Source organism: Gossypium hirsutum, chromosome D02 (assembly GCF_007990345.1).
Source record: "Gossypium hirsutum isolate 1008001.06 chromosome D02, Gossypium_hirsutum_v2.1, whole genome shotgun sequence".
Lineage (NCBI taxonomy): Eukaryota > Viridiplantae > Streptophyta > Magnoliopsida > Malvales > Malvaceae > Gossypium > Gossypium hirsutum.
The window spans coordinates 46,745,260-46,754,538 of NC_053438.1; the positions used below are offsets into that span (position 1 = coordinate 46,745,260).

Here is a 9,279-nt window from a genome sequence, read left to right on the forward strand (position 1 = left end):
GGGAGCATTTTCATTGCCACATCAGTGAAATTGCATCATGTAGGACGCGTTTTCATTCTCTCTCTAGAAAATGCGTCTTACAGGGTTCATTTTACTTTCTCTCTCCAAAAGCAGCATAGATCGATAAATTTTTTAAAAAATAGTGTACTTTCTCAATTTTTTTCAGCATATTTCTACAATCCTGCGTCTTTATCATATATATTATTTATATTTTTTCATTTTTAATTTTAAAAAAAATTGAATTTCTTTAAAATTGTAGATTTTTTTCTTATTTGAATAATAGAAAAAGGTCAAAAATAGATTTTGGAGGAAGTTATTTCCCACAAGATATGTGCTCAGACTATCAGGAGAAAAGTACTAAGAAGTACAGTGCAAACCATGAGTGTCAAGCCAGTCAACACTGACTTGAGTAAACATTTATTACCCATAGGCTCAACCAATTCATTTAATACAAGAATTCGACAACCGTAGGTGTGAAGTATTTTCCTATAAATAAATCACCTTTTTTTTACCTTTACAAGAAATCCTCTTCAAGGAAAATCCTTTAGCAACATTTCCTTCTAGAGTTGTCTAAGGCTCGGGTCGGGTTCGGCTCGAACCAAGTAAAAAATTTAGGCTTGTTTTTTATGTTCCGTAAAATATAGTAGTCAATTCAGGTCAGTTTCGCACTTAATGAACTTATTTTCTATGCAATTTAGTATTTAATTTTATATTTTTTTGATATTTAGTAGTTAGATTTAAATATTAGTAAAATAAGTGTTTTTTAACACATTTTGTTAGTGTTGTGACCCATTACGCTGACACGGGCCTTAGGTAGTTCTAATATGTTTAATTGAGTGTGTAGGATGAAGATATATATGCCCGATTGATGTAGAAGTAAGGGACGAGTGATGCACAAGCTTTCCAGGATGGCAAACCATAAAATGAACCAAAATTGGCGTGGAACACATGTCGTGTCATGCCATAGCTCTTGCATGGCGCGACATAGGTCGACTTATCGCCCAAGGATTCCAAGGCTATTTTTGTCTACACAATCAACTTTATACGAATATCTAATTTGGGTTGCCAACACTTCTATAAATAAGACATTAGGGGTTTGATGTAAAGGGTCATCCAAGATGAAATAAAAAACCCTAGTAGTTTAGGAGTAGGATTAAAGTAGTTTTCCTTTGGCTTTTCATATCTATTTGTTGTCCCTTTTGGAATCGATTTCTATCCAAGAGTTTATTTGTTTTATTAAAGTATTTCAGTTTATCTTTTCTTTGCATTCGATATATTTCATTATTCCAATCAATTTATTTGCTACTTTGTTTTCCATTCAATATTAAATCCAAGATTATTCTAATATTGTTTCTCTTTCAATTCAGTTGTGTTCTTTGCATGATTTCTTCAATTGATTTTAAGATAATGAATAACATGAGTGACTAAATCCTTGAGGGAAGATTAACGAGTGGATGAGGATGTGATTAATGGAGGAATTAGGATTTTCCCAATAGGGTTAATTGATATGGGTTACGTGTTCTTAAACCCTAAGCATGACAACCCTAGGAAGTTATCATAGGCTATACGAGGTTAGGAGATAAGTCAAACCAAGTAAATCGTAATTTATCCTGGTTGAGAAAGTGAGGTCGTGAGATAAGCGTGTATCAACCAATCGATTAATTAGCTAGAGGTTAGGAGGTAATAATTGGTTAATTTGTAGCTAATCCATCCTAAAACTCTAATTCGAAGTTAATTACAAAACCTGAAGCGAGTTAATCTTCCTGATTGGTTTAGTGATTTTATTCATTTGTTTATTTTTTCTTATTTATTTTCATCATTTAAATTCTCCCCTTAATATATTTTATGATTTTTTGTAATATATGAATTAATTATTACTTCTTAGACTTATTATTGTAAATTTTTCTTATAAATTTGTTTCATCCTCTATTGCGTACTATCCTAGATGTCCACGGAATCAACTAAAAGTCTTACTAAGGCAAGTGCACCTATCAATTAATCTACGATGAGCACAAATATCGCTCCCACGAAGACTAAAAGTACTAGTAATTACTGTATTTCTATTATTTAACCAATAAATTTGAGTGATTGGTTTAATACTAAAATTAACTAAATTATTTAACTAATGAACTTGACAAAGAACAATTCAAAGAAAAATTCAAAAAATAAACGATTAACAACCAAGAAGCAAACAATACCTAGGAAAGAATTCACCTAGATTTTTTCAGTCACTATCAATCCAAATTACGCAATTTCTTTACTTAGTATCTTGATGCGTAAAAATCTCTAAATCATTTTAATATCTCTTTTGAGAGTAAGAGCAACTGACTCTAGGTTGATTAATTGAAGTTTCTTTCTAATTAAACCCCTATTATCATATTAAATCAATCTATGGATTCCCCTATTAGATTTGACTCTAATCTGGTAGATTTATGTCATCCTATTTCCAGGATTGGATGCAACTCCACTCAGTTACTCAAGATCAACTTTTAAACAGGTTCTATTCCTCCTCTGATTTAAGTACATTAAACATTGATCAATAATCTAGAAATATCAAACCAAGAATTAAGAACACACAATTGAGAACAAGATCTAAGTCTTTATTGCGTAAAATAAAAATCAAAAGATACAATCTATCATAGGATTCATCTTTCCTAAGTATTTTAGAAAATTAGTTCATGCTTGCAAATAAAGAAAGCCAAGAGACAACATAACCGAAAGAGATAATGAAACTCATGATAATATCCTCAAAAATCAAATGCGAATCTTTAATCTTGACAGAAATCTGCTTCAGAATCTGCTTCACTGGTGTTTTTGAGTTGTTTTCTTGAATATTCTATGACGACTCTCTCTTATCATATAATTTTTGTCATATATATGTTTTAAAATACCCGAAATACCTAAAAAATACATTTTCCCGCAATTCAAAGTACCTTCGAGAAATCGTCACAGCCTACAACATGACTGTGTGGCAGCCTGCATGGTTCACACGACCGTGTGAAAGGGGTCAGCCCATGTGGCCCCTATACCTTGCTCCGATTTTCTAATTTTAGCTCGTTTTTTCTCTGTTTGCTCTCAAATGCTTTCCTAAGTATAAAAACATGAATTTAAAGGATTAGGAGCATAAAATTCATCATTAAAATCGAATAATCACCAAAAAATGCATTAAGAATGAGATTAAAACATGTTACTTTTAGCAGTTATCAATCCTCGGAATACTTCCAACTGTTTCGTTGTAGCTAAACTGTATTATAGTTTGACTTATGCACTTGCGGACACTACTGTTCTAGTTTATTATATTTTTTAGTATTATTTTTATTGTAAACGCTGCGGCCAAGTTTTTGGCGCTGTTTTCGGAGAGGTTTCGGCAATAAATCTTGAAAATATTTTTTATAATTAATAATATAAGTAGGAAAGTTAAAACCTATATATACGATTTTAATTTTTGTTTATTTATTTTCGTTGTTATTTTACTTTCAAGTTGTTGATGGCCCGAAGCTCCAACACTCTAATCGAAGTATATCTAGATTCAAAACAATTACTTAGGTGTAATCGTCAAGCGATGAACATTGGTCCACCCACAGTAATAAATTTACTAATCTGCTGTAATTCGTTACAGCAGATTAAACTAGTTTTCATACTTTAGGAGCATGAATACAAGCAATTCTATTATGTTTTAGTTAGTTTTTTCTATTTTAGTTTCAATTCAATAAAAAAGTGTAATTTGAGTCATTTTATAACCTTAGGGGCTGAAAGAGGCCTAAAAGAGGGCTAACATACTTAGTAAGTGTGAAAGACACCATTCAAAGGCATAAGAGCTCAAGGCTGGTCGCCATGTTGCAACACAGGAGTCCAATTTTGGAACATAAGGAGCAAAATACAAGGAAGGCTGCCTTTGGTGTCGTGGCACAGCCAGATGATGTCACGACATAGCCTTGAAGCTGAACCTAAGCCAAGCAAACCACCTTCGATGTCATGACACAGGCACTGGATGTTGCGACACCAGCCCTGCATGAAAAAGAATTATGAGCTGAGGGCGTTTTGGTCTGCACAATGTATTTTTACGTAAAAACGTCAGCCGACCTAGGGTAATGATGATGACCAACCCTAACAGTATATATAGACTCATAAGAAACTTGAGAAAGGATGACTTTCATAGATTATAATTTTCTTTGTAATTTGGTTTTCAGTTTTCAATTTTTTAGACTTATGTTTTCTTTTCATTTATTTTCATTCGTGTTCATCGGTGAACCTGATTTGTGGATTTGACCAATTCTTTTTGGATTCTACGCTTCGTCTATTGAATACAACCAGAATTTCTCTTTAAACTCTTATTCTTGAATTATTATTAATATTTAATTTTTTTATTCAAATTTAGTGTGTTTATGAAATCGATAAGAAACCAACCCTCTTATGGGAGATTAGTGAGTAGAAGTATGATTAATTAATTTCTATTTAGGGTTTTCTTAGCAGATCAGATATTTGGGATAAGAAGAACTGAAACCCTAGGCCTGACAACCCTAAGAAGTCATCTAGGTGGGAATTAACCAAAAATTGATATTGCCTATCCGTGTATCCCTGAACCCAATCCGGTCTGGATTGTGAGGTTGAGAGATAAGTAGTTCTTACTAACTCATTAGTTTACTAGAAGATCGAGAGATCCCGCTAGGGTAATGACTAGTTGATTGAGTAGAAATTCGAAATAGGAATTAGTTATGATCACTGAAGCCAACTAATCACTCATGCTTAGATTTGGTTGAGTTTAAAGGTTAGGTTTTCCTTTGTCACTATTTTCTGCTTGATATTTCTTTTCTTAGATTTATAGATAATTTGTCTATTTTTTGTTCATTGTAATATAATTTATTTAAAGTACTAATTAGATCTATTTTCCATTTAGGTTAATATTAATTTAGTACTCGCCTCCCTTGGGTACGATCCTTAGAGTACTCACCTACTTCGTTGTAACTATATTGCAACCTGACCTGTATACTTGCAGACACCACCTCAATATTATATCTTTAGCTGCAGTATTTATACTCTGGATGTTAGTACGTCCGGAGACGGTCATTTACCATGGGAAAATCCATTATTTGAAGATCCACGAAAATGACAAGGAAACATCCAGGAAGAAGTCCTAATGGATTAGCGAACATTAAACGAGTATACCCTACCTACACTAGATGTTGTGCGAGGAAGCATAGTAATACTGACAATAAATACCAATAATTTTGAAATAAATAAGGCAATGATTTAGATGAACCAAATCAAGCTACAAATCAAAAGGAACATACTGGAATACCTAAACTAGCTCTTGAAGCGGGTTTTACAACTTTACGACACCTTCAAGTACAACGAGGTATCCGATGATGTTGTGTGTCTTTGGTTATTCTCTTTATCATTATGAGACCATACAACTGATTGGTTAGACTTGTGAGAACCAGGTTCCATTACTACATGGAATGATTTAGTGAAAAATTTCTCTATAAATTTTTCTCGATTAGTTGAACCATTTAGCTCAGGGGAGAAATAACATGTTTTAAACAATATTAAGGTGAATCCCTGTATGAGGAGTGGGAAGGTTTCAAGACAATGTTAAGGAAGTTCCCACATCACGGATTGCAAGCATGGCTCCAAATCCAAATATTCTATAATGGTGTTAACTGACACATTAAGTCTAGCTTAGATAGAGCATTTAGTGGATCTCTCATGTTCCATACGTACGAGTGAGCTTATAAAATCATAAAAGACATGGCCACGAGTTCGTACATGTGGCCTAATAAGAAATTTATTTGCAAATCAAAGCCTCAAATGAAAAAAAGTGATAAATGAAAAGAGTAACGATGATCAACTCCAATGAATCCTAGAAAAGCTAAACCATTTGGAAACAATTGTCAAGTCGACGAAGGCGGAGCCATATTCTAATAACCAACCGAAGGCGGCGAGTTACATAGTTAATAGGGGTTGAGACCCTTGTTCAAATGCCTATAATCACGGTTGGAGGGATCATCCAAACCCGAAATGGGAGAGGCAATCAAGGAGGAGTGAATCAAGTACAAACTCGACAAAACCCTCATTATTAACCTCCACCCATGCAATAAAGAGTCGTGGGGAATGACCATGCTGCATGTGCTCAAAGATTCGATCGAGTAAAGGGTAGATGAAAACTATGAAGATGAATATTCGACAAGTCCAAGCTACATGTGGACAAAACGAATCCCGAATAGACATTCTATGCGACCAAATGAGTGAATTGATGACGATTTTTTACAAGCAAAATGGTCAAAGTCTCCCAGCAATACAGAGAACAACCGTCGGAGATAGGAAGGAGCACGTAAAGGCGATCACCTTGCGACCAAGAAAGAAATTAAAGCTGCCAAGTAAGACCATCCATGAAGAGGAGGAGATTCCCAAAGAGGTCGGCAAAACCATGAAGGAAAAAGCTGAGCACCATGAGCTAGTCGAGGAGGTAGATGAACCGATGCTTGTATCGACAATCTTAATTCCGAGCACGACGAGGGTATCTTTCCCGTCAAGATTAGAAGACAATCAAAAGAGGGATAAGGAAAATTTTGTAAGTTTTCTAAATTTATTTAAATCCCTTGATGTCAATTTGTCACTCTTAGAACTTATAGATAAAATTCCACAATATGAAACGTACCTAAAGGAAATTATGAAACGACATAAGAAAATGAAAACGGGCGAGCAAGTTGACTTCGATGCCTCGTGTAGCACTTTAATTACAAAGAAGATCCCCTGAAATTAAAAGATCTGAGTAGCTTTACAATTCTAATAGAGATAGGGGGTCGATATTTTAGAAAGGCCCTATTTGTGATTCAGGGACTAGCATAAACTTAATGCCTCTATGAATCTATCGAAAACTCAGACTCAAGGATCTTAAAAACACCTCGATAACACTATAGCTACCCGATAGATCCTTGGTACACTCAAAAGATGTACTCGAGGATGTACTGGTCAAGGTATGAGAATTTATAGTCCCTGCCAATGTCATAGTCCTCGACTTTGAGGAAGAGTGTGAAATCCCCATTTTGTTGGGTAGGCAATTTTTGGCCACTTCAAAATCGACTAGAGATCTCGAATGAAATAAACAAATTATAAAAATTTACAACAAGATAAAAATGTTCAAATGTGGCTGGGATTCCCAAAGTGAGGGATTACTTAGGTAGGAATGTTATGGTTTATTTAATTTAATCCCTAACGGCCTTGACTAAAGACATTTCTCGAGTTGTGCACGTGTAGGTACTCATAAGGTGAGAGAATGAGACAAATGGCGAGATCCCAATAAGCATGGAGATGATTAGAAGGTACATGATAATCGTGAATGACGATTAAAGTCAATGGTGAAGTTTAGAGAATTATCGGACACGTCCGATAGCACGACATTATTTTTAAACCATTTAACTTTAATTAACTTGTAAATAGTGTAAATTAGTTTCAAATTTTCATTTGAATTTATATTTTAGGATAATTATAGCGTAATTACATGTTAGAATTAGGAGAAATCAAATTTTTGGACATGATGGGATAAAGAGAAACTAATCGGGGACAAAAACAGACGGCTTGAGGACATCGACACATTCTGGAAGTTAAGGAGCAATGTTGTGTCGCACCATGCATAGGCCATGGTGTGACACAGACACTTCGAAACTAAAATGCCTGATGTTAGAGTGTTGTGTCGCGCTATGCACAAGTTAGGGCATGACATGAGCACTTCGAAACAAAAATAGGTTTTTTTAGGGCATCGTGTCACTCCATGCACAAGCTATGGCATGACACGCTTGTGTTTTCAGCCAAAATCGAGCCATTTCAGGCATAAATCCTACTGAGAGTCTATTTATACCCTCCGTTTGAGGCATAAAAACACACATCTAAAACACCCAAAGAAGAGAAAACACCCTCCTTGAGTCACCACGCTTCTTCCTTGCAATCCAACTTCGAGTTTTCGCATTCCTAACCTTTGATTCACATAAGTAAGTTTTCTTCTTCTCTTTTCATTTTAGTTCTCAACTTTTATTTTTTGATATTCCATATCGATCAAGAGTCAAATTTCATCAGCAACTACCCATGTTCTAGCTTCGTTCATGATCATTTTTATTACTTGGCTTTGTTGTTATTTTACTTTAATTCGAAAATGGCACCACAAAAACAACAATGTTCCACTCAGGCGTCGAGCAATGTCGATGCCAATTGCTTTCATAACTTGAAAGTAGAGAGGTTCTTTCTTCAGATGTGTGGAAATTTATTTATACAAGAGTGTAGGTTCGATCAAACCATGTCTGCTTTCGATGAGAACGATGTTTGTGACCGAACTGGTGGTTGACACTATCATTTACATGTTTTATTCCTACCTGAAAGATGAGAATCATAAGCAATGAGGTGAGACGATCACTTGTGTTACTGTTTGGGGAAAGAGGCACCAATTACACCTCGACAAATTTGCTGATATTATGATGCCCCGTATTATCCACATGGTCATCTAGAGACCTTAGAATTATTTACATTTAAGGATTTCGATATGGAGGGTATTATTGATTATTTCACGGAGGTGGACTCGCCAAGCCAACTTCGAGGTGCCTCTGAAATTCAATACCGCCATCATGTTCTTGATGGTTAAGATGTGAATGCAATTTATTTGCACTCGTCTGGCACCAACTCATAATGCTTCTGACGTCACTGCCTATGGAGAGGTTATGCTTTATTCTATAGTGTAGAAAGATGAAATTTTTATTGGCTACTAGATCTACGAGAAAATGATAAAGTGCATTTGATCACTGTGCTATGTCATCGAGCTGATGTTCTCATGTCTCTAATCGAGCCTTCTATGAGACCCATGATGAGCGTGATTGGGGAGAACTCATAAGACCAGTTCATTGAGCTCCAACGCAAGTAAAATTAGGAGAAGGAGCAAATAACTAAACACAGGAATGACACTCGGGAGCCGATGAAAAGGAAGGGTAAAGCACACACGTTATAGATGACGGGACTCATGGATATGCTCATTTCTAAGTGATGGACGCGATGGATGCATGATATGGGAAACATTCTGATTCGCATTGCAGAACAGAATAGGTGACCTACACCAAAACCACTCCCTGACATGTTCGAGAGGTTCCCACCGCAAGGCTAAGAGGGCGCCAATTATAAGGATGATGATGATGAGGAAGAGGAGAACCCAATCGTGCCACCGGATTATGAATGAGTATTTTGACCAGATAGTTCATCGACGAAAGGCATGGTGATCCTCGACTCGAGCCATCACCA

At 35.5% G+C, this 9,279-nt stretch overlaps 1 non-coding gene across 1 annotated transcript; it reads right to left on the reverse strand.

The window, feature by feature from the left end:
• Positions 1–5,512: 5,512 nt before the first annotated feature.
• LOC121215051 (small nucleolar RNA R71) lies at positions 5,513–5,618 on the reverse strand. Its single transcript, XR_005910787.1, has one exon. It is a non-coding gene; the product is annotated as a small nucleolar RNA R71 (small nucleolar RNA).
• Between the last annotated feature and the right edge of the window lie 3,661 nt (positions 5,619–9,279).